The following is a 25625-nucleotide window of genomic DNA, read 5'->3' as shown; positions in this document are numbered from 1 at the left end:
GACCATGTTGCACATCAGTGGTACCATGGGTAACGACTGCTAAGATAGTTGATCCCAATATGCCAAAGTCAGCTACAAGGTTCCAGGTTAGACCAAATCGCGGATGCAAATGCACATCTAGGATCGGCGATCTTTTTTTGATCGGGGGATGACTGGTCCCTGCAAAATAATGGAGTACCGTTAGGGATGCAAATGATGGTTTGTGCATTCCGTTTGTAATGCCCCGTACCGTAGGATGTCAACCAGATGAAACAAGTCCCCTAGCTTGTCACCGCGAAGATGCGGCCTGGATGGCGCATGGCGTCTTTGAACGTGTAGGGGTACAAATCTGCCACCGCCAAAATGCACCAGCCTCTGCCGTTACTGCCTCCTACATTGATGGCAATCCTTATGTCGGACACTGCGATGAGATAGTAATTGTCGTAGCCGCGTCGCTTTGTCGGCGGGTCCGCAATTGCTATCTTCTTCAATCTCATGTAGGCATCATCATACGTATTCTTGCCCAGCCAGTCCGGAAGGCCGATCCCAATGGTGGAGAAGGGGTCTACCGGAACGGCCGCACTGCTGTGGATGTTGTGCAAAATGATGGTGGTATCCGGCCGGAGGTATGCAAGCCAATCTTTGTTGGCACCGACCCAGACCTATATATAAGACGGTGGGCAGCAAAGAAATTACGGGATGGAAATGGAATGACTATGTACTACATTGTCGGGGAAACTGATCCACGAACAGCTATGGGGCCGGCGGACCGAGCCCCTTTCGGTTCGGTGGGGGGCGGAGATCACACGAAGAGCAGATCGAGGCGAAACACACGAGCAGTTTACCCAGCTTTGGAGCTCTCCGGAGAGATAACACTCCTACTACTGCTTGTTTGATTATCTTGTGTTCTTGCTCCAAAGAGAGAGCGTAGTGTTTTTCTGGGTTCCGAACCAGTCCAACCCCCTCTACGTTGCGCATGGGCCTCCTTTTATACGCTAAAGGGGTCACCGACAGGTGGCAACGCAGAGAAGGGTACAAATGTAAAAAGTGAGGTGGTTGGTACAGTTACTTGTACAGTGCACCCTATCTAACCCTGACGGCAGGGGACAAGGGCATTAAATGCCCGTCTGAGTCGCCCAAACAGTGCAGAAAAGGACCGTTAGGGGTGCCACCGTTCGCCACGATGGCGATCTTGTCAGCTTCGCATGCCACTGCGCACCGCTGGCTGCACAGCCTCCCGCCACGCGCGCCTGGAGAGGCCCCCAGAGCGACACGTTGGTGGATGCGCTGGAGCGTGGGCACAGAGTGGCCGCCTGCCGCGGCAAGCGCCTTGCCGCTGCTGTTATCTTGTCGGGTCCAGAAGCTTGTCGCTCACCGGGCCTCGAGGTACCTTGGTTGGTCTTCCCGGCAAGCTCCTCTTGCCGGGGCCTTGTTGCCTTGCCGGAGCGCGTGGCGCGTCGCGGCAAGTTCCTTGGAGTGCCTTGGTTGGCCTTCCCGGCAAGCTCCTCTTGCCGGGGCCTTGTCTCCTGAGCTTAAATACTTTGTTCTTGAATGGATCCAAGGGAACCACGAAGGATCTTGGCGTTCGCCCGGCAAGCCTTGCCGCGGGGTGCTGTGACTACCCGTGCACAAGTTCGGGGTACTAGGGTACCCCTATTCTAGTACACTGACAGGAGCCCCCGGGCCTGGGCCAGACATGGTGCCGAGCGCTGTTGGGCCAGGCCCAAGACAGGGCACGGGCACACGCGGACTGGGCCATGCCGAATCTCGCTCCGTATCCACCGCGCTCTCCCCTAACGGCACGCGTTGAATGCGGCGTCGTGGGAGAGATCGTGGGTGGTTCTTTCTTTGGAAGGGCGAAACGTCCGCCCCGTCCCTCTTTATAAGCAGAGGAAACAGGGGCAGTTCGTTCCCCCTCGCTAGTTGCTACTACTCCATCTTCACGAACCTCCGCCGCTCCCCCCTTCTTCTCGAAGCCGAGAGAGCAGCGCTCCGCACCCCATTGCCACCAGCATCACCAATGCCGTCGACCTCCCCCACCACCTCCGCCATGGCTCCGAAAGCCGACAAGGGAAAGGGCGTGAAGTCGGCCAAGGCGCAGCGGCTCGCGGCGCTGCGGAAGGAGCGGGCGATCTTCTCCCCCCAGCTCGGCGCGAAGGAGCTGAGGGAGTACTTCTACCTCTTTTGGGCGACGGAGACGCGGGTGCATCCGCGCACGAGGGTACACCCGGCCGCTGCTTCGGGACTGGCTCCAAACGGGTACCCATTCTTCGCGCTGTTCTTCTATTGTGGGCTCTGCCTGCCCTTCTCGGAGTTCTTCTGCGATATCGTGAACACCTACGACCTCCGCCTCCTTGATTTCACCCCCAACGTTGTTCTGACCATGGCAGTTTTCGCACATTTGTGCGAAAACTTTGTCGGAGTCCACCCCAATGTTGCCCTTTTCCGCCACTTCTTCATGCCTCGGGTAGAGAGGGGAGAGCCGCTTGCCGGAGGGATCGCCTGGATCTCGAGAGTTGGCAAGAAGGAGGCGTACTTGGAGGGTGAGCTCCGCAGCCAGTGGGAGGAGTGGAGAGCGGAGTGGTGCTGGATCGTCGAGGAGAATCCGCAGCCCTTCACCGCCGGGCGCCAAGCTCCAATAGTGCGCGGCAATGACTGGAGCAACGTGGCCCCGGAAGACGAGAGGCTGAAGATCACCATTACTAGGATCCTTCGCCTCAGGCTTGCCGGGCTCACTGTAGGCGCTGTAGGCGCAGATTTCCTCCGCCGCCGAATTGCCCCCCTACAGGAGAGGGGGAGGCCCGCCTGGGAATTCAAGAACTCGGCGGACATCATGAGGCTGCGGCCGGGCCTCAACTACAAGTTCACCGTCTTGGAGCTGGATGCAATGCTCCTGGAGTTGTTCAAACGCGATCCCCAGCACCCATTCACGCTGGCGAGGGGCGTCGTTCCATTGTGCAATAATTCTTCGCTTGACCGGATCCGCGCCATGATGTCGTTGTGCGATTCACACGGAATCGTTCCAACTTGGCAAGAGCCTGTGGATGATGTCGTGCAAGCGTTCTTCGACAACTTGGAAGAAGTGCCGGTCCACGCTGACGAGCAGAAGAGCCTCACCCGTGACACCACTAACGAGGAGCTGCAGCGCATCGCCACTAGGGCGGAAGAGGTTGCGGCCGCAGCTGCCGCAGGCGCGTTTGGGTTCACTGTGGAGGAGGCGGAGGCGGCAGAGGCGGCAAACCTCGCCGAGCGCGCGGAGTTCATTGGCGAGGAAGAGCCTGCCGGCTCTGAAGCTGAGCCGAGCGAGGCCGGCGAGGAAGAGCCCGAGCCTTCAGAAAGCTTGCCGCAGGCGGAGCCCCCGGCCCCGCCAAGAAGGCGTCTTCGCAGGGCCGCGGACTTAGCGGGGCGGCAGCCGGGTCAACAGCCGCCGAGCCGTGCAACACGCTCTACCGCGGCAAGCAATGTTGCCGCGGGAGCGCCTCACGCAGTAGCGGCAACTGGAGCGGGATCTTCCCGGGCCACCGCCACCGCCCCCGCCAAGCGGGCAAGGGATCCTACTCCTCCGCCTCGCCGCACCGGAGGGGAGCCGGACTTCGATCTTTCCGCGCTCAGCTCCAACGAGGAGGAAGAAGAGTAAGTTTCTTTGGTGCTCTTGTAGTTCTTCGATCTTGCTGTTTTTATCTTGTATCTGACTTGCTTCAATCTGAACTCCTTTCTTTTCAGGACGCTGGCCCAGAGAGCGGCGAAGAGGGCCAAGGCCGCGGTGATTGTCATCGAAGGTGACCCCACCGTATCAGCAGGGGGTGGGTCCGAGACCACCTTGACGGACCCGGCAACCACTCCTCAAAGAAGCCCCCAGCGCAGCCCCCAGCGTAAGTTCATAGTTAGCTTTCTGCTGTCAGGCGCGCATGAGTGCTTTTTCCTTTGTTGATATCTTGCTTGTTGATTTGTGTAGGAGCAGAGCAGCCATATCAGGAGCGCCCGGAAGCTGGTCCCGAAGTGCCATCTGCTTTGACTACGCCGCCAAGGGAGGAGTCCCCGGCAAGGGAGCCGCTCTCCGGCAAGGGAGCGCTCTCCGGCAAGGGACAGCACCGTCGATCCTGCGGCGGCCGAGACCGCAACTGTAGATCTTGGCACAGGTAATTCACTTGTCCAAAAACTTTCCCTTGGGTTCTTCTTCTTCTGATTTTCTTCTCTTGAATTTTTGATTGATTTTTCTCCCTTCTTCGTTCTTTAGACCCATCTGCTGCTGAGCCAATGGAGACAAAGGGCGCTGGCGAGGAAGGTGCGCATGGCAGCACTGACGACGCCGCCGCCAACAAAGAAGGGGCCGGTGCTGATGAGACCGCCGGCGAGGAGGCCGCCAAGGCTGCCGCCGCAGAAGCCGGCGAGGGGTCGGGCGATCGCACTGACGACCCTGAGGCCGCAGGAGCGCCAGGCGCTGCGCCGACCGCCGATCCCTCAGCCGCTGCTGCGGAGCCGGGCTCCGAGGAGCCCCAGCCCGACGCCTACTTGAAGGCCGGCGACGATATCTTCATCAAGCTACCCTGGGCGTCGAGCTCAAGGCGCCGGTCGAGGGGGAAACTTTTGATGAGGAGGTGCTCGCCTCCGCTGAACTGTCGTTGATCGACGCGCCCAGCAGCAGCAGTGGCGAGCCTGAGGAGGAGCAGCTGCTGCGGAAGCTGCTGTCACTCTACCGCGCACGGCAAGCCAAGCTGGCTTCCCAGGAAGCGCTTGTCGCGAAGGCGGGAGTTGATATGGAGAAGCGCGCAGAGGAGCTCTGGGGCCATAATCAAGAAGCTCTCTGGTCCCTGGCATAGGAGCGGGAGCGACTCGCCGAGGTGCGCACGGCCTTCCTTCTCGAGAAGGCCGAAGCTGAGGAGGAACAAAGGCTGGCCGCCAAGAAGCAGTCCGCGCGAGAAGGCGAATTGGTGCAGCGGAAGGCCAACCTCGACAGCTACGAGGAGGAGCTCGCCGAGCGCGAGCAAGCACTTGGCGGGGCGCTCAAGGAAGCAAAGGACGCTGCCGCAACCGCAGAGGCCGCCAAGAAAGAACTGGAGGAGAAGGTGGCGCAGCTGGAGGCCAACATCGGGAAGAGCGGCGAGGAGCTTGCCGCACTCAAGCGTGAGCGTGAGAAGGATGCTGCCGCCCACGGTGAGCTGCAAGGTCTTCTCGCTGAGAGGGGCAAGGAGCTCAGCGCCGCCAAGGATTCCAATGCAGACCTGGAGTTGAAGCTGGCCACGCTGACGCAGACGCTGGGCGACGCCAAGGAGCGGGAGAAGACCTTGTCGGAGAAGGTCAAGGCTGACAAGGCGCTGCTGGAGAGCATCGCAGTTACCCAGAACTCATTCAGAGATACTGTGGAGCACTGGACCGAGGGTCTGGTGAATATTGCCGCAGTCATCGACGAGGAGCTGGCGCAGCTGGGGATGGAGGACTTTGGGTATCCCTCCGACGAGAATCTCCAACCCAGCGCCAAGCTCAGCCTGTTCTTCAAGGGCGTGGCGACGGCACTCCAGCGGCTCCGGGAGAGGATCCCAAAGCAGCTGGCCGACGAGTCGCGCAGAATCTGCGCCGGGGTTCTCCAGAAGGTGCTGATGAAGGTGGCCTTCCGCAATCCAGGCCTCAGCTTCACCCACGTCCTCAAGTCCTTGCCGCCAGACGCCGATCGGGACGCACTCAAGGCCCTTGTCGCACCCATTGTGGACAAGGTGAGCGAGATCAAGAGGGTTGAGGGCGATCGCGTAGACTAGGCCGCCCATTTCTTCTTTTCCCTTGTCGCTGCTAATCATGTTATGAAAACAGTCTGTTAGAGCTGCGACAAGTTATCTTGTAATATAACTTTATTTCTGTTATCAATTGCTATGTTATTTCCTCTACTAGATTCCTTCCTTTGTATGTTTTACCCTATGCTTCTAGGGAACTTGTCGGCGCAGGCACCCGAGCCGCGAGCGCTGAGTGCGGAACGTCAGCAGCCTGCTGGCGGCGCTCCTTCCGACAAGAAACCTTGTCGCGACTAGATGCAGCACATTTAAGTTGTTGAGCGGACTCGAAACAAAGTAAGGGCGCAACTAGCCACGAGTTGGTTCCTCCGCGCACAGGTTTTCCATACAAAGCAGGGTCGTTCGAGGAAGATAACTCAAAAATTTAAAAACTGATTGCTCAAACTTTGGCAACTTAGCTTTTCTGTCGTTTGCTTCCCGGCAAGGCAAAACTTTGCTTGAACGACGCCTGGTCCATACCACAATCTTCTCCTTCCCCCCCGGCAAACTTGTGTGCGAGGGAACCTTCCTTTCCTTTAACAACCAAACAAACAAACAACAACAAAGCCTTTAGTCCCAAACAAGTTGGGGTAGGCTAGAGGTGAAACCCATAAGATCTCGCAACCAACTCATGGCTCTGGCACATGGATAGCAAGCTTCCACGCACCCCTGTCCATAGCTAGCTCTTTGTCGATACTCCAATCCTTCAGGTCTCTCTTAACGGACTCCTCCCATGTCAAAATCGGTCGACCCCGCCCTCTCTTGACATTCTCCGCACGCTTTAGCCGTCCGCTATGCACTGGAGCTTCTGGAGGCCTGCGCTGAATATGCCCAAACCATCTCAAACGATGTTGGACAAGCTTCTCCTCAATTGGTGCTACCCCAACTCTATCTTGTATATCATCATTCCGGACTCGATCCTTCCTCGTGTGGCCACACATCCATCTCAACATACGCATCTCCGCCACACCTAACTGTTGAACATGTCGCCTTTTAGTCGGCCAACACTCCGCGCCATACAACATTGCGGGTCGAACCGCCGTCCTGTAGAACTTGCCTTTTAGCTTTTGTGGAACTCTCTTGTCACAGAGAATGCCAGAAGCTTGGCGCCACTTCATCCATCCGGCTTTGATTCGATGGTTCACATCTTCATCAATACCCCCATCCTCCTGCAACATTGACCCCAAATACCGAAAGGTGTCCTTCCGAGGTACCACCTGGCCACCAAGGCTAACCTCCTCCTCCTCACAGCTAGTAGTACTAAAACCGCACATCATGTACTCGGTTTTAGTTCTACTAAGCCTAAACCCTTTCGATTCCAAGGTTTGTCTCCATAACTCTAACTTCCTATTTACCCCCGTCTGACTATCGTCAACTAGCACCACATCACCCGCAAAGAGCATACACCATGGGATATCTCCTTGTATACCCCTTGTGACCTCATCCATCACCAATGCAAAAAGATAAGGGCTCAAAGCTGACCCCTGGTGCAGTCCTATCTTAATCGGGAAGTCATCGGTGTCGAGATCACTTGTTTGAACACTTGTCACAACATTATTGTACATGTCCTTGATGAGGGTAATGTACTTTGCTGGGACTTTGTGTTTCTCCAAGGCCCACCACATGACATTCCGTGGTATCTTATCATAGGCCTTCTCCAAGTCAATGAACACCATATGCAAGTCCTTATGCTCCCTATATCTCTCCATAAGTTGTCGTACCAAGAAAATGGCTTCCATGGTCGACCTCCCAGGCATGAAACCAAACTGATTTTTGGTCACGCTTGTCATTCTTCTTAAGCGGTGCTCAATGAGTCTCTCCCATAGCTTCATTGTATGGCTCATCAGCTTAATTCCACGGTAATTAGTACAACTCTGAACATCCCCCTTGTTCTTGAAGATTGGTACTAATATACTCCGTCTCCATTCTTCTGGCATCTTGTTTGCCCGAAAAATGAGGTTGAAAAGCTTGGTTAGCCATACTATCGCTATGTCCCCGAGACCTTTCCACACCTCAATGGGGATACAATCAGGGCCCATCGGCTTGCCTCCTTTCATCCTTTTTAAAGCCTCCTTCACCTCAGACTCCTGGATGCGCCGCACAAAACGCATGCTAGTCTCATCAAAGGAGTCATTCAGTTCAATGGTAGAACTCTCATTCTCCCCATTGAACAGCTTGTCAAAGTACTCCCGCCATCTATGCTTAATCTCTTCGTCCTTCACCAAGAGTTGGCCTGCTCCGTCCTTGATGCATTTGACTTGGCCAATATCCCTTGTCTTCCTCTCCCGGATCTTAGCCATCTTATAGATGTCCCTTTCACATTCCTTCGTGCCTAACCGTTGGTAGAGGTCCTCATATGCCCGACCCCTTGCTTCACCAACAGCTCTCTTTGCGGCCTTCTTCGCCATCTTGTACTTCTCTATGTTGTCTGCACTCCTATCCAGGTATAGGCGTCTGAAGCAATCTTTCTTCTCTTTAAGCGCCTTCTGGACATCATCATTCCACCACCAGGTATCCTTATCTTCGCTTCTCCTTCCCCTGGACACTCCAAACTCCTCCGAGGCCACCTTACGAATGCAAGTCGCCATCTTCATCCACACATTGTCCGCATCACCTCCTTCCTCCCAAGGGCCCTCCTTAAATACCCTCTCCTTGAACACCTGGGCTACCTCCCCCTTGAGCTTCCACCACTTCGTTCTAGCGACCTTGGCACGCTTATCCCGCTGGACACGAATCCGAAAGCGGAAGTCAGCAACCACCAGCTTATGCTGGGGTACAACACTCTCCCCAGGTATCACCTTACAGTCTAGGCACGCACGCCTATCTTCTCTTCTCGAGAGGATGAAATCAATCTAGCTAGAGTGTTGGCCACTACTAAAAGTCACCAGATGTGATTCTCTCTTTCTAAAGAGGGTGTTAGCTACAATCATGTTGTAGGCTAGAGCAAAGCTTAAGACATCTTCTCCTTCTTGATTCCTGATGCCATAGCCAAAGCCCCCATGCGCCCCTTCAAAACCTGTGTTAGATGTACCCACGTGGCCATTGATGTCTCCTCCTATGAAGAGCTTCTCACCAATTGGTACACTCCTAACCATGTCTTCCAAGCCTTCCCAGAACTCCCTCTTGGTGTTCTCATTGTGGCCTACTTGCGGGGCATATGCGCTGATAACATTGAGAACCAAGTCCTCAGCAACCAGCTTGACCAGGATAATCCGGTCCCCACGTCTCCTGACGTCTACCACTCCATACTTGAGGCTCTTATTGATCAAGATGCCTACGCCATTTCTGTTTGCAGCCGTCCCCGTGTACCACAGCTTGAAGCCGGTATCCTCCACCTCCTTCACCTTCTGTCCTCTCCATTTGGTTTCTTGGACGCAAAGGATATCAACACCTCTCCTCACTACTGCATCAACTAGCTCCCGAAGCTTCCCTGTCAGAGACCCTACGTTCGAGCTACCTAAGCGAATCCTCCTAGGCTCGGCTAGCTTCCTTACCCTTCGCACTCGTCGAGTCAAATGCGAAGACCCTTGCTCATTTTCCACTACATCCGGGCGCCGATGTAGCGCGCCACTAAGGATGCGACGACCCGATCCTCGCTCACTTGCCACCGTATCCGGATCAAGATACGGCGCGCCACTTGGGGGGTGACGGCCCGGCCCTTGCCCATTTTCCACCACACCCGGGTTCCGATGTGGCGCGTCGCTGAGAGGGTTACGCCCCAACGAAAATCTTTTGGGTTTCATCTCCATAAGAGTGGCTGAGTTTTTACGTTGGCTCGCCAAGCCTATCACAACCCTCCTCCTTTACCCGGGCTTGGGACCGGCTATGTTGAGACAACATAGGCGGAGTTAACCTTCTTTTCCTTTGTTGAGAAAAAAAAAGATAGAAGATAAAATAATGATATGGAGCCCTTCGGCTCGTTATTGCTTACCGGATGTAGGTGCTGCACAAAGTGTCAGATAACGCATGCAAGAAAGAAACTAATGCATGAAATGGACAAGTTGTGCGGAGCACATGGGGTTCTATTTATGCACGGGATCTGCGCCCGGCTTTGTACAAAGGATTACATGCAACAGCGGCAAGACTTGTACAAAAGGTGGTTGCCGGAACGGGTTCCGGCAACCGCGCCCTACGGGAAAAACTTACGAAGATGTTCTATGTTCCAGGAGTTGCTCACCGGAATGCCATCTTCGGTCTCAAGGCGGACAGCGCCGGGCCTTGTGACTCGTTTCACCCGATAAGGGCCTTCCCACTTTGGCGTCAACTTGTTGGAATTCTTGGCGGACTGAACGCGCCGAAGAACAAGGTCGCCTTCCTCGAAGCTTCTGGCCTTAACTTTGCGGCTATGGTAGCGGCGCAAAGCTTGCTGGTATCGAGCAGCTCGTACAGCAGCCTGAAGACGATCTTCCTCAAGGAGCAGCGCGTCGTCTTGTCGCAGCTGTTCTTGCTCAAGCTCATCATAAGCGAGCACTCGAGGCGATCCATATACGAGTTCCATGGGGAGAACTGCCTCTGCTCCATAGACTAGAGCGAAAGGCGTCTGGCCAGTGGCTCGATTTGGCGTCATTCTGATCGACCAAAGAACCACCGGCAGCTCCTCGATCCAGTTTCTTCCGCGCTTGCGCAGCCTGTCGAAAGTTCTGGTCTTGAGCCCGCGCAGCACTTCAGCATTTGCCCTCTCTGCTTGACCGTTGCTTCTCAGATGAGCAACAGAAGTGAAGCAGACCTTGGCGCCAAGGTCTTGGACATACTGCATGAAGGTGCGTCTCGTGAATTGCGTGCCGTTGTCGGTAATGATCCTGTTAGGGATCCCGAAACGGCAAACAATTGACCTGAAGAACTTGGCTGCTGACTGTGCTGTCACCTTCCTCACTGGCTGCACTTCCGGCCACTTTGTGAACTTGTCGATTGCGACGTACAAGTACTCAAAGCCCCCGACAGCCCGGGGGAAAGGGCCGAGGATATCGAGCCCCCAGACCGAAAATGGCCAGGATAAAGGGATCGTCTGGAGAGCTTGAGCTGGCTGGTGTATCTGTTTGGATGGAACTGGCACGCTTCACACTTGGTTACTTGTGCAGTTGCATCCTGGAGGGCTGTCGGCCAAAAGAAACCTTGCCGGAAAGCTTTGCCGGCAAGTGCTCTTGCACCAATGTGGTGGCCACATATGCCTCCATGTATCTCTGCCAACAGCTTTTGTCCATCTTTCCGGCAAATACACTTCAATTTCACACTGTTGAGTCTTCTTCTGTACAGTATGCTATCGACAAACTGGTACATACTTGACTGCCGGGCTACTTTTTCCGCTTCTTCTTGCTCTTCGGGAAGCTCTCCTGTCTGAAGGAAATGGACAGTTTGCTGTGCCCATGCTGGAGCTTGTGGCTCGACAACAAGGACTAAAGGCACATCTGCTGCTGCGGGAACATCCGCTTCTACGGCAAGGACTTGCGGCCCTGCCGGAGCTTGATGTTTCCCGGCAAGCTTGTCGGAGCAAAAGTAGTCGGGAGCGTCTGATTCAACGGAACAAACCATAAGGCTTGCCGGAGAAGACTGCCCCTCAGCATCCTTGGTGTTGATCCTGGGGACTTTCTTGGCGGCGGCTTCGGGGAGCTCTGCCGGAAAGTAGTCACCAGAAACCAACTTCCTCTTCTTGCTTTGTCCAGTTGATGGTGTTACGGATGGTTGAGTCAACTTGAGCACAAAGATTCCTGGTTCCACAGGTAACTTTAGTGCGGTGCACTTTGACAGGCCATCAGCAATGTCATTCTGAGCTCTTGGGATATGCTCCATCTGTAGGCCGTCAAAGTGCTCTTCTAGCTTCCTCACTTCATCAACATATGCTTCCATCAATGGACTCTGGTAGTTCTTGTTCACTTGGCGGACGACAAGCTGTGAGTCACCCCTGACAATGAGCTTCTTGATCCCAAGGTCTGCTGCGATTCTGAGACCGGCAAGCAATCCTTCATACTCTGCAGTATTGTTGGTTGCTTGTTCCTTGGGAAAGTGCGTCTGGACTACGTACTTGAGGTGCTCTCCGGTGGGCGCGACAAGCAGCACGCCCGCACCGACACCTTGTAGCGAGAAGGCACCATCAAAGTACATCAGCCACTCTTTGCTTGCCTCTTTGACGGGGATGCTCGTCTCTGGAATTTCTTCATCTGGTGTTGGCGTCCATTCTGCTATGAACTCTGCCAATGCTCTGCTTTGGATAGTTGAAGTGCTCTCAAACTTGAGGCCAAAGCTTGACAGTTCCAGCGCCCACTCGACAATCCTGCCTGTCGCTTCTGGATTTTGCAGTATCCTCTTCAGCGGAAAGCGAGTGACGACTGTGATCTCATGTGCTTGGAAGTAATGGCGCAGCTTTCTCGAGGCCATGAGGAGGCCGAAAAGGAACTTCTGCACACCAGAGTACCTTGATCTAGCCCCCTGTAGAAGGGAACTGACAAAGTAAACTGGACGCTGCACCATTCTCTTCTGCATCTTATCATGCTCCTGCACAGATCCATCTCTGTTGGGACCAGAGCTTGTCGGCGAAGCCCCCTGCTTGTCGCTGGATGCATCTGCCGTGGTTGCAGGCTCATCATCTGCCTCCCTCTCCGCCACTAACGCAGCACTAACCACTTGATTGGTTGCCGCTATATACAGCAGCAACTTCTCTTGCGGCTTAGGTGCGACAAGTGTTGGAGTGGAGGACAGGTATCTCTTCAAGTCCTGCAGCGCAGCCTCCGCCTCCGGAGTCCATTTTATTGGACCTGCCTTTTTCAAAATTTTGAAAAATGGCAGGGCGCGCTCAGCAGATCTAGAGATAAACCTGCTGAGAGCAGCCACGCAACCGGCAAGCCTTCGTACATCCTTGATGCGCTTTGGTGCTTCGATCTGCTCAATGGCCTTGATCTTGTCGGGATTGGCTTCAATTCCCCGCTGAGACACGAAGAACCTGAGAAGCTTGCCGGAAGGGACTCCAAACACGCACTTCTCGGGGTTAAGCTTGAGGTTGATCTTGCACAGATTTGCAAATGTCTCGTCTAAATCTTGAATCAGGGTCGCCCTGTTCTTGCTTTTGACCACTATGTCATCCATGTAGGCTTCCACATTTCTGTGCATCCGCGGCTCAAAAGCATGGTGGACTACCCTTGCGAATGTTGAACCAGCATTCTTCAAACCGAAAGGCATCCGTACGAAGCAGTACGTGCCACACGGGGTGATAAATGCGGTTTTCTCTTCATCCTCTTCTGCCATGAAGATCTGATGGTATCCTGAGTATGCATCAAGAAATGAAAGCAAATCACATCCGGCTGTGGAGTCAACAATCTGGTCAATGCGCGGCAAGGGAAATGGGTCTTTGGGACAAGCTTTATTAACATCAGTGAAGTCAATACAAAGCCTCCATTTCCCGTTAGCCTTGCACATGACAACAGGATTGGCCAACCACGTGGGATGGAGCACTCCTCTGACAAGGCCTGCTGCTTCCAACTTCTTGATGGGCCGCGCATGAGGACAGACGGCAAGGTGGTGCTCAATTACTTTCCTGGGAACACCGGGGATATCAGACGGTTGCCACGCAAACACATCGACATTCGCCCGCAGGAAAGCAACGAGCGCGCTTTCCTATTTGGGGTCAAGAGTGGCGCTGATGGTGAAGGTACCACCAGTGCCGTCCTCCTTGGCGGACACCTTCTTGGTCTCAGGTGGAGCTGCCATTGCCTTCTTACACTTGCCGGTGGAGCTCGATGGTGCGTCCTCGACGGTAGCGCAGCACTCCGAAGAGGTGCGCTTGCCGGAGTGGGCATCAGAGCTCTTGCCGGACTTGGTCTTCTTCTTCCCCCCGGGAGCTTCAGCGGCAAGTGTCTTGCATTCTGCTGCGGCTGCTGCTTCCCGGTAGATCTTGTCGGCACAGATAAGAGCATCCTTCTTGTCTCCAGGGACAGAGATGACACTTATCGGGCCTGGCATTTTCAGTACGTTGTACGCATAGTGAGAGGCTGCCATGAACTTGGCGAGTGCCAGACGGCCAAGGATTCCATTGTAAGGTAATGGAAAGTCAGCAACATCAAACATGACCCTCTCAATCCTGAAGTTCAGCTCGCTGCCAAATGTCACCGGCAACATGATCTTTCCCTTCGGCTTGCTCCTTCCCGGGTTGATTCCTTGAAATGTACCGGTCTCTTCGAGCTCGCTGTCAGGGATCTGGAGTTTCTGGAGCACCGTGGAGGAGATCAGGTTCAAGCCGGCGCCGCCGTCAACTAGCATCTTAGTGACCTTGAGGTTGCGGATTGTTGGTGAAACCAGCATCGGCAAGCACCCGACCGCAGTTATGCGATCAGGGTGGTCCTCAATATCAAAGATGATAGGCGTGCTGGACCATTTCAGAGGCTTGCGTGACTTGACGGGTGGTTCTGCTGCATTAACTTCCCGCACCCACTGCTTGAGCTGACGGTGCGAGGTATGCAGAGAAGCACCACCGTCAACGCACAGGACCTCTGTGGCTTTCTGGAACTCCTGCTCATCAGTCTCCTCATCATCCATTTCTTCATCGTCGTCGTCATCTTCATCCTTGTTGCGGCCGCGAGGAGGTCTGTCTCCTTGCCGCTGCTTGGCCTTGCCGCGGCGTCCTCCTAGGCCGGGACGTTTCTTGCCGGATCCCCAGCACCTTCCTGGGCCTTCTCCTTGTCGCGCCGCTCGTATTCAACTTTCTGTTGCTCAACAAGCTGCTCAACTTTCTTGCAGCTCTGGAGATCATGGCCCTTGGTGCGGTGGATCTTGCAATACTGCTTGTTGGTGCCGTCCTGCTTGTCGGCGACCGCCACCTCCGCGGCAACCTCCTTGCCGGAGTCACCAGCTTTGGCTCTCTTGGCGCCACCACCGTTGCCGGACTGCTCAACAACTAGCACCTCTTTGCCTTTCCTCTTCCTGTTGTTCCGCCGCCGGTTTTTCCTTGTCGGGGCAGCATCTTCACTGTCAGATCCTCCCGCTCCTACATTCTCTCCGGGGAGTCTCCTCCCTTCCTCAGCATGTGCACACTTGTCGGCCAGTGCATATAACTCACTGACATCCCTGATCTTGCACATCGCCATTTCCTCCCGCATCCTGCGGTTTCGCACGTTCTGATGGAACACGCTGATCACCACGGCAGGGTGGACGTCAGGGATGTTGTGCTGCACACTGCTGAATCTCTGAATGTACTTGCGCAGGGGCTGTCCTTCCTTCTGGGCGAGCAGATGAAGATCACTCTCCTGGCCATGAGGCTTGTGTCCGCCTGTGAAGGCCCCGCCAAACTGATGGCACAGATCAGCCCAAGAGGATATGGAGTTGTCCGGCAAGTGCATGAGCCAGGATCTGACGTTGGGCTTGAGCACCAGCGGGAAGTAGTTGGCAAGGATCTTGTCATCCCATCCCCCGGCAGCCTGCACCGCAATGGTGTAGATGCTGAGGAACTCCGACGGATGCGTCTTGCCGTCGTACTTCTCCGGTACGTCTGGCTTGAAGTTCTTCGTGCTGGGCCACTGGACTTGCCGCAGCTCATGAGTGAACGCAGGGCAACCTACCACGTACGGCAGATCGCCTGGTTCCCCTGGCGCATGCATGTCAACAGAGGGCCCAGCGGGCTTGTCGGATTGACGTCGCGCTTCTCTTCGGCGCTCGATGCGAGTTCGAGCATCTTCTTGTTGTCGATCATGAAGAACTTGGCGCTGATCGCGACGGGCTCGTGGATCCGACGATGCGGTGGAGTCGCTGTCGAGGTGGATCCGGCGAGTCGGCGATCTTGGCCTTCGGGGTGGTGATTGCATGGTAGTTGCACCTCCACCCGTTTCATCGCCACCGGCTCGCGCCCTTGGTGCGGTGGATCTTGCAATACTGCTTGTTGGCGACGCGCTCGGCCGCCGTGGAGTGTCGTCGTTGGCGTAGCCGATGAGACTCTGAATGGTGGCCCTCCATTCGTCGATCTTGTCCGACGTCGGAGGGTAATCTAGGAGCAGTTGAGCTCGCGCCAAAGCTTCTGCTGCAGTGGTGGGTGGCAGTGGTGGACGGCACAAGGAGCAGGACGTGCTCGGACTTCTAACTATGTTAGAAGGAGCAGTATCCCGTCCAGGCGACCGTGCCCCGCTCATGCCAGCACGCTGGTGTGCATGCTGGTCTTGAGCGCCCCGAGATCCACCAGCTTGGTCTTGGCCTATCATGCGTATGGCACTGCAAATGCCATGACGCTGTTGGTCTTGCGCCTCCTGAGAGTGGCGCGGAACATGTACAGTCGCCGAGGTTTGTGCAGCCTTGTCCTTGGATCTGGCAGCATCATAAGCTTCCTCGTCGACGTCCATTCTTCCGCCGGCGTCCATTCCACCACCTGTTTGCTCCAACGGTGGCGGAAGTGACGTGGACGGAGCGGCTGCCGCCGAAGTCTTCTTCTTCGGTGGCATGTTGATGAAGGGAATGAAGATCTAGCTCGTGTGAACGCCGGATCAGGTTCACACAATCTCGACGCCCCCTACCTGGCGCGCCAAAGATGTCGGGGAAACTGATCCACGAACACCTATGGGGCCGGCGGACCGAGCCCCTTTCGGTTCGGCGGGGGGCGGAGATCACATGAAGAGCAGATCGAGGCAAAACACACGAGCAGTTTACCCAGCTTCGGAGCTCTCCGGAGAGATAACACTCCTACTGCTGCTTGTTTGATTATCTTGTGTTCTTGCTCCAGAGAGAGAGCATAGTGTTTTTTTGGGTTCCGAACCAGTCCAACCCCCTCTACGTTGCGCATGGGCCTCCTTTTATACGCTAAAGGGGTCACCGACATGTGGCAACGCAGAGAAGGGTACAAATGTAAAAAGTGAGGTGGTTGGTACAGTTACTTGTACAGTGCACCCTACCTAACCCTAACGGCAGGGGACAAGGGCATTAAATGCCCATCTGAGTCGCCCAAACAGTGCAGAAAAGGACCGTTAGGGGCGCCACCGTTCGCCACGATGGCGATCTTGTCAGCTTCGCATGCCACCGTGCACCGCTGGCTGCACAGCCTCCCGCCACGCGCGCCTGGAGAGGCCCCCAGAGCGACACGTTGGTGGATGCGCTGGAGCGTGGGCACAGAGTGGCCGCCTGCCGCGGCAAGCGCCTTGCCGCTGCTGTTATCTTGTCGGGTCCGGAAGCTTGTCGCTCACCGGGCCTCGAGGTACCTTGGTTGGTCTTCCCGGCAAGCTCCTCTTGCCGGGGCCTTGTTGCCTTGCCAGAGCGCGTGGCGCGTCGCGGCAAGTTCCTTGGAGTGCCTTGGTTGGCCTTCCCGGCAAGCTCCTCTTGCCGGGGCCTTGTCTCCTGAGCTTAAATACTTTGTTCTTGAATGGATCCAAGGGAACCACGAAGGATCTTGGCGTTCGCCCGGCAAGCCTTGCCGCGGGGTGCTGCGACTGCCCGTGCACAAGTTCGGGGTACTAGGGTACCCCTATTCTAGTACACTGACAGGAGCCCCCGGGCCTGGGCCAGACATGGTGCCGAGCGCTGTTGGGCTAGGCCCAAGACAGGGCACGGGCACACGCGGACTGGGCCATGCCGAATCTCTCTCCGTATCCACCGCGCTCTCCCCTAACGGCACGCGTTGAATGCGGCGTCGTGGGAGAGATCGTGGGTGGTTCTTTATTTGGAAGGGCGAAACGTCCGCCCCGTCCCTCTTTATAAGCAGAGGAAACAGGGGCAGTTCGTTCCCCCTCGCTGGTTGCTACTACTCCATCTTCACGAACCTCCGCCGCTCCCCCCCTTCTTCTCGAAGCCGAGAGAGCAGCGCTCCGCACCCCATTGCCACCAGCATCACCAACGTCGTCGACCTCCCCCACCACCTCCGCCATGGCTCCGAAAGCCGACAAGGGAAAGGGCGTGAAGTCGGCCGAGGCGCAGCGGCTCGCGGCGCTGCGGAAGGAGCGGGCGATCTTCTCCCCCCAGCTCGGCGTGAAGGAGCTGAGGGAGTACTTCTACCTCTTTTGGGCGACGGAGACGCGGGCGCATCCGCGCACGAGGGTACTCCCGGCCGCTGCTTCGGGACTGGCTCCAAACGGGTACTCATTCTTCGCGCTGTTCTTCTATTGCAGGCTCTGCCCGCCCTTCTCGGAGTTCTCCTGCGATATCATGAACACCTACGGCCTCCGCCTCCTTAATTTCACCCCCAACACCATTCTGACCATGGCAGTTTTCGCACATTTGTGCGAAAACTTTGTCGGAGTCCACCCCAATGTTGCCCTTTTCCGCCACTTCTTCATGCCTCGGGTAGAGAGGGGAGAGCCGCTTGCCGGAGGGATCGCCTGGATCTCGAGAGTCGGCAAGAAGGAGGCGTACTTGGAGGGTGAGCTCCGCAGCAAGTGGGAGGAGTGGAGAGCGGAGTGGTGCTGGATCGTCGAGGAGAATCCGTAGCCCTTCACCGCCGTGCGCCAAGCTCCCATAGTGCGCGGCAATGACTGGAGCAACGTGGTCCCGGAAGACGAGAGGCTGAAGATCGCTATTACTAGGACCCTTCGCCTCAGGCTTGCCGGGCTCACTGTAGGCGTTGTAGGCGCAGATTTCCTCCGCCGCGGCATCGCCCCCCTACGGGAGAGGGGGAGGCCCGCCTGGGAATTCAAGAACTCGGCGGACATCATGAGGCTGCGGCCGGGCCTCAACTACAAGTTCACCGTCTTGGAGCTGGATGCAATGCTCCTGGAGTTGTTCAAACGCGATCCCCAGCACCCATTCACGCTGGCGAGGGGCGCATTCCATTGTGCAATAATTCTTCGCTTGACAGGATCCGCACCATGATGCCGTTGTGCGATTCAAACGGAATCGTTCCAACTTGGCAAGAGCCTGCGGATGACGTCGTGCAAGCATTCTTAGACAACTTGGAAGAAGTGCCGGTCCGCGCTGACGAGCAGAAGAGCCTCACCCATGACACCACCAACGAGGAGCTGCAGCGCATCGCCACTAGGGCGGAAGAGGTTGCGGCCGCAGCTGCCGCGAGCGCGTTTGGGTTCACTGTGGAGGAGGCGGAGGCGGCAGAGGTGGCAAACCTCGCCGAGCGCGCGGAGTTCATTGGCGAGGAAGAGCCTGCCGGCTCTGAAGCTGAGCCGAGCGAGGCCGGCGAGGAAGAGCTCGAGCCTTCAGAAAGCTTGCCGCAGGCGGAGCTCCCGGCCCCGCCAAGAAGGCGTCTTCGCAGGGCCGCGGACTTAGCGGGGCGCCAGCCGGGTCAACAGCCGCCGAGCCGTGCGACACGCTCTACCGCGGCAAGCAATGTTGCCGCGGGAGCGCCTCATGCAGCAGCGGCAACTGGAGCGGGATCTTCCCGGGCCACCGCCACCGCCCCCGCCAAGCGGGCAAGGGATCCTACTCCTCCGCCTCGCCGCACCGGAGGGGAGCCGGACTTCGATCTTTCCGCGCTCAGCTCCGACGAGGAGGAAGAAGAGTAAGTTTCGTTGGTGCTCTTGTAGTTCTTCGATCTTGCTGTTTTTATCTTGTATCTGACTTGCTTCAATCTGAACTCCTTTCTTTTCAGGACGCTGGCCCAGAGAGCGGCGAAGAGGGCCAAGGCCGCGGTGGTTGTCATCAAAGATGACCCCACCGTGTCAGCAGGGGGTGGGTCCGAGACCACCTTGACGGACCCGGCAACCACTCCTCAAAGCAGCCCCTAGCGCAGCCCCCAGCGTAAGTTCATAGTTAGCTTTCTGCTGTCAGGCGCGCATGAGTGCTTTTTCCTTTGTTGATATCTTGCTTGTTGATTTGTGTAGGAGCAGAGCAGCCATATCAGGAGCGCCCGGAAGCTGGTCCCGAAGTGCCATCTGCTTCGACTACGCCGCCAAGGGAGGAGTCCCCGGCAAGGGAGCGCTCTCCGGCAAGGGAGAACTCTCCGGCAAGGGACAGCACCGTCGATCCTGCGGCGGCCAAGACCGCAACTGCATACATGATCAAACTCCATTATTGACCTGCTCATCGGACAAAATCCGACTACCTCTCAACATCGGCAACTCTAGCGGAGTCAATGTGCAACCATGGCCAGGGAGCGGTGGACTGTTCGAAGGATTGTCCCATAGAAGAACCTTCTCCTCGAGGATGCATGGACGACCAACAAGCATGGCCTGTTTAGGCAGTGTCTTGAAAAAGTTGGTGCAGGAAGCACCGAGTCTTGCGGCGGTGAGAACGTCGGAGCGGCGTCCGATTTCTCCCACAGGATCGTCGTCCAAGGTCTCCCAGCTCCGACGAGGAGGAGAACCGCCTGGTGAATCCATGGGAGCAACGACGAACTGCCTTCTCTTCGGGGGGAGGGGAACTGGCGAGGAGGAGATAAGAGCGTAGTAACCGCAGGGCCTTGTCCCTTCCAACTGTAGATCGTTCCTCAGCGAAGGGGTGAGGCTATTATTTACTACTAGTACTCCCTCCGATTCTTTTTACTCTGTGCATTAAGAGCAGACCCAGATACCAAGGCAGGGGCTTGCTCCATGCTTTCTGGATGGAAATACCCCTCGCGCATGGATGGGAGGAGTTAGCAGCTATAAATGCCCCATGGATTGCATTATACTGTAAATAATAGCACTAGTAAGAAATTTTTGGCACTGGGTAGTAGGTTTTGGCGTGGATTAAGAAATTTTGGGTATGTTTTTTCCATTTTTTGTACACGCCAACTAGTGTCAAAAAACGTCTTACATTATGTGACGGAGGAGTACATACTTATACTGTAGCAGTACCCGTACTACTTCTCTCAACTAGTAGTGTGATGTACTGTACTTCTAGTCTAGTCTAGTATAGTGCACCAGTTTTGAACTCTTGAATCTCAGGGCCAACGAGCTACAGTTGGAACTGGAGGGTACTACTATTCTCTAGAACCATCGCTGTACTATCAATGCAGGGGAAGTACACCTGCGTAGTGGCCTAGTGGGTACTCTCGATGCTCTATTCAGCCGCTCCTCTCACATAGCTGGCCTACTCAGCTGCTCGTCTCACGCACACACTAGCAGCCTGTTTATCAGCGACGGTTACTGCGGGGGCAGAACATTTGAGTTATTTGATACAGCGAGACTAGGCTTCTCGCTTCCATTTGTGGAGGTGTAATGGATCTCGTCGAACTTTGTTAGTAGTTCCTTCTTTATGAATGAGATGAAGCAAAGCTTTTTCCTTCGTTTCATAAAAACACGGCAAGAGGAATTTCTTTTATAGTAGAGCCAATAATGGAGTGAAGTCCATGCCTCCAATGCCACAAGCTACAGAGTAGTAGTAGAGCACTTTATGTACAGAGCCATATTGCACAGTTCCCAATGTCCCGCCAGGCTTTTCCGGCTCCTCGGGCTTAATTGGGAGGCGCTAGTTTAAAGATGCTACTAGCTGGAAGCTGCAAGCGAGGTGCGGCTAGGGAGAGCACGTGAGCCACGGGATGCTGGGAAGGAAAACCCATTCACGTGGCTAGGCTGTCCAGTGCACCCAGATTGTGGGGCCGCATGTCCGTTTGACTTCAAAACTCAAACTACCCGTGTAAAATATTGGCTCACAGCGAAGTGTAGTAGTACAATTTTTTTAAAGGCCACCGTGCGCTCGGTCGGGATCGAACCCACAAAACGAGGTATACACTCCCGCGACCACTAGTAGTACTCATTGGAGTACAACACAACCTAGAATCGCCTTTTGTCGCTAGTAGTATGTACATTGTTCCTTACAAGAAACCCCTAAGAGCATGGTTAATAGTATATCCAGCTGCTGGCTACAAGCCAGTGCCATGTCATCTACAGCCCATCTTATAGCCAACATGTAGTAGTAGTTTATTTCTTATAGCCCGCTGACTCAGCTCTATTGTACTTGCTCTAATAATGCAAGAAATCACTAAAATGCCAAGAACGTACTACCACTTGCATACGTGGTAGACTTAAGATAAGACTACCTTATCAACCATTGTACATGCTCTTACCAACAAAAATCCTCGAGTGACCTCCTACCTCCGGCCCGTCCACCTAGTCATCCTCGGCCATGGGACGCAGCTACCGCCGCCGGCAGAAGGCCAGGTCAAAACCGCCGGCGGTGCGGAGCCCATGTTGCGGCAGCCCGGACGCCAGCTCCGTCGGGCGCTCGCGGCCGCTAGCTAGCCAAGATAGCTCCGTCCAGCTGCTTGTCTGCAAGGTTTCCTAGCTAGATTGGCAAGGCAGCACGGTGGCTTGCTCACGCGTGCCGTGCTAAGGCCAGCCATCTGGCTCAAGCGACGGCCAGCGCGGTGGCTTGCTCACTCGTGAGTCACACTCGGGCCAGCCTGCCAACCCGTGCGGAGGCCAGCGCAGCGTCCGGCGGAGCAGCGGCCAACTCGCTCATCACCGGCGCCACCGACGAACACGCATCAGTACTGTTTGAAGTAATGTTAAGGAAAAATAATGATTTGAGGGGAAATAACAGGATAGAAGGTCAAATGTGGGTCCCTCATGTCAACGGTCAAACAAAATGTGTTGGTTTAAGCTGCCTCATTAGCACGGACATGTGGGCCAACCCTGTCATAAATGGGTTTAAACAAGCCTAATCGGTAGGAGTACTAGGTAGTTTTTGGCGTGGATTAAGAAATTTTGGGTATGTTTTTGCTATTTTTTGTACAATAGAATCCTCCTAGGGTTGGTTCAAAGTGGTAGTTTTTTGTTAAATACTCTACGTATTGTAAGTAGGAATGAAATTTAAGCTTTGGAAGACAATAAGCAAGGCTAGTTACATAGTGCATATGTGTATATGATTGAAAGTAAATATCAATCATGAGTGACTAATATCTTGATGGAAAACTCAAAACTATGGAATACTAGGAAAAGAAATGCATGGTTGGAAATACTAGCAATGTTCATGTCCGTTGCAACGAATCATAATTAGAATAATACTTATTCACAAACTTGGTACAAAAACACTCTAATTTTGATATACATATGTCACTAGAGATATATTATGTTTCAATTAGAATATATTCCTTGGACTGTTTTGGTGAGGTCAGGGAGGGATGCGGTTGGTTTTAAGATACTAATTATGGGTTTTTCTGCAAATTGGTAGACCAGTGGGATGTTGGTGAGAAAAGGCAACAACTTACCTCACAATCGTTAGATGTAGATCTAATGGTCAGAAACGACGGATGGCAGACACACCAGCATCACCAACTTAGTCATGTGTAGGAGTACTAGCAAGATCCGTGTATTGCACAGAACATCAAGATGGATTTTTTTATAAAACACTTGTTGTGATTGACCCTTGCGGGAGTAATCCCATGTGTAAAAACTAATGATATCTCGAGAAATATGAGATAAGGTGAAGAGGAGGGGGGTGTGATGGTGGTTGGTGGTCGAACTGAGCGGAGGCATGGGGATTGACGATGCCGGCAGCGGCCACCAGGCCAGTTTGTTCGAGAGGCTTCCTTTCTTAATTTCTCAACAATGAGGTTTGTTGGAGATAAGGATGAACGAGGGAAGGACTTGTCTGCAAATGTGGAGAGGGTTGCGGGTATCTTTTAGTTTAATTTCCATCCGTCGGATATAGATCGGACAGTCTATATTGCAAGATGGCACACGTACCATCATCACCAACTCGGTTTCTTATAAGAGAAGAAATATAAGTATGGAGACATATTATCGATACTTGCTTTCGTAAACTAGCATCTACATTCTATTCAATGCCTCGGCATGTGGGCCCTTAGCACAATGACTTCTCGACTGTGTAAAACGAAGATTTTCCCGTCGCCGACAAGGAGGGGGTGACCGCGGCGCGCTTTTTGGCTTGCTCTAGTCCTAGTAGTCATACTAGGTGGTCTAAGCACGTGTAGATTTGTTCTTTTTCACGTCTCATGTTCGCCATACTGCCACGATTGTTCATGAATAGACGGTAAGTTATTCACGGGGAAACCCTTGTTGAGCGTGTTTGCGAGAGAGAGAGAGCGCGTGTGTGATATGTTAGAGACTAAGGCAATGATAACAGATTCTTTGTGTCTATGTGTGTGGAGGATAGAGAGAGACATGTACATGGGGCTTTGTGTTGTGTAACGTGGAGACACATATGCATAATTAGAGAGTGAGTGTGTGAGATACACATGCAGACATGAGGAGAGATGAGGATCCAGGTAAATGGGTGTTTGTGCGTGTCTGTGTGTGTTTGTGCACGCGTTTGTGTGTGAGAGGGAGAGAGTGTATGTGGAGTGGAGAGACCACTGATGATGTAAACCTAGTATAAGGGAAGGGGGAATGGTGTGACATCTATAGTAGCGAGATAGCACGGGTGCGGGCGGGGGAGCAGACTATTTGGAAGAGACATCGAGTGTGTGTGGGGGAGAGGTGTGTGAGAGCGAGAGAAAGAGATAGCTAGCGCCAGAGAAAGAGAGAGGAAGAGAGGGGGCGAGAGGGGTCATTTGTGTCCATAAATGGCGTATAGATAGGGAGACAATGTTGATGTTGTCCGAAATTGGCCTATGAACGGAGACGCAAGGGAAGCAAGTCATCGTGTGTGTGATAGGGACTTCATGAGAGAGCTAGAATAGATGGTGTAGAGAACAATGTGCAAAATCGAGAACGATTATACATTAGGGAGCTATGCAAAGAATCACGACATATATGTATACAGGGAAGGAGTTGGGGCGGGTCCGCATGTGGGAGAGATAGAAAGAGGAGAGTGGTGCACAAGGAGACAAAGTGTGCTTGTTTGCAGTGGGGGTGGTGTGTGAGGTGAGTGCGCGAGAACCACATAACTAGGGAGATAGACGTTTGGGGGCGATGTTTTGTGTGTATGGGAAATATACGCTCTACATAGTGCGTGTGCTTGGGTAAGAGAGATAGCGGGAGACCTAGAGAGTGAGGGAAGAGATATGTCCATGCCCGAGAGACAAAGTGATAGAGACCTATGTTGGGGTCCGGACTTTACAAGAGAGAGGGGTGTTAATGTGCTCGTGTGTTGGTGTTTGGGGGAGAGAACGACTTCTTTGTGTGTGTGTGTGTGCGTGTGTGTGTGTGTGGTGGGGGGGTTGACTTCAGATAAAGAGTGAGGTGTCTATATTTGAGGGACTTTAGCGTAATTGAGATATTGTGCACTCATGGTTGATCAATTTGTTTCACAGTTTGTACTATGAGATAACGATACTTTTGAACATGCTTGATATACCTTGATGTACCAGAATTACAAACCTAAGATCGGAATTTTGGAATTCGACTCCATCATTAGCTTTTGTAATTCATTTAAACGGAGGTACATTTTTAAGCCGGGATTTCGTGATTTCAAATTCATATATCAAACCTAGAGATATACACATACGGGCATGTTCAAACTTTATAATCATCCACTTTATTCATACACATACACATTTTTGCTTTTCTCATCATATTTAGGATAAACACATTTGGAATTTCATTTGAATTGGACCGTATGATGGTATTTTCTTGTAGTAGCTCAATGATCCATATTTAAATTGAATGGACAATCTAAGTTTCGAGTTGGAGACATTGATTTTCGGAACTTGCACATTTTTTTGCGTGCAAAACAAACAAATTGTCGGCCATGATATCATAGTCGGTCGTACGAGAGCAAAATACTTATAATTTTAGGCGCCAAAATCTTTCAAACTTCCCACTCACATCGAAATATCACACGCCCGAAAGTTTAGCCCTGCGATATTCCTGTTTTACCCCTGCCACATGAACAGAAAAGGGCTGCTTTGGTAACTCCATTGTTTTCCCCTCTTTGCCCCCAACATTCTTCCCCAGAGCCCCTCCCCTTCCCCTCCCTGACCCCCCCAACCACGGCAAGCCGCCGATTCTAGTCCTCCGCCACAGCGGTGGACCTCACACCCTGCCGGATCTACCTTCCGCACCTTGGAACCCCCAACTGCCTACTCACCACTTCACCGGAGCCGCTTCAGCGACTGGCTTGTCCACCGCTCCAGATCTCCTTGACCGCCATCAT

Source organism: Triticum dicoccoides, chromosome 3A (genome assembly GCF_002162155.2).
Source record: "Triticum dicoccoides isolate Atlit2015 ecotype Zavitan chromosome 3A, WEW_v2.0, whole genome shotgun sequence".
Lineage (NCBI taxonomy): Eukaryota > Viridiplantae > Streptophyta > Magnoliopsida > Poales > Poaceae > Triticum > Triticum dicoccoides.
Note: the sequence above shows the minus strand (reverse complement) of the source record.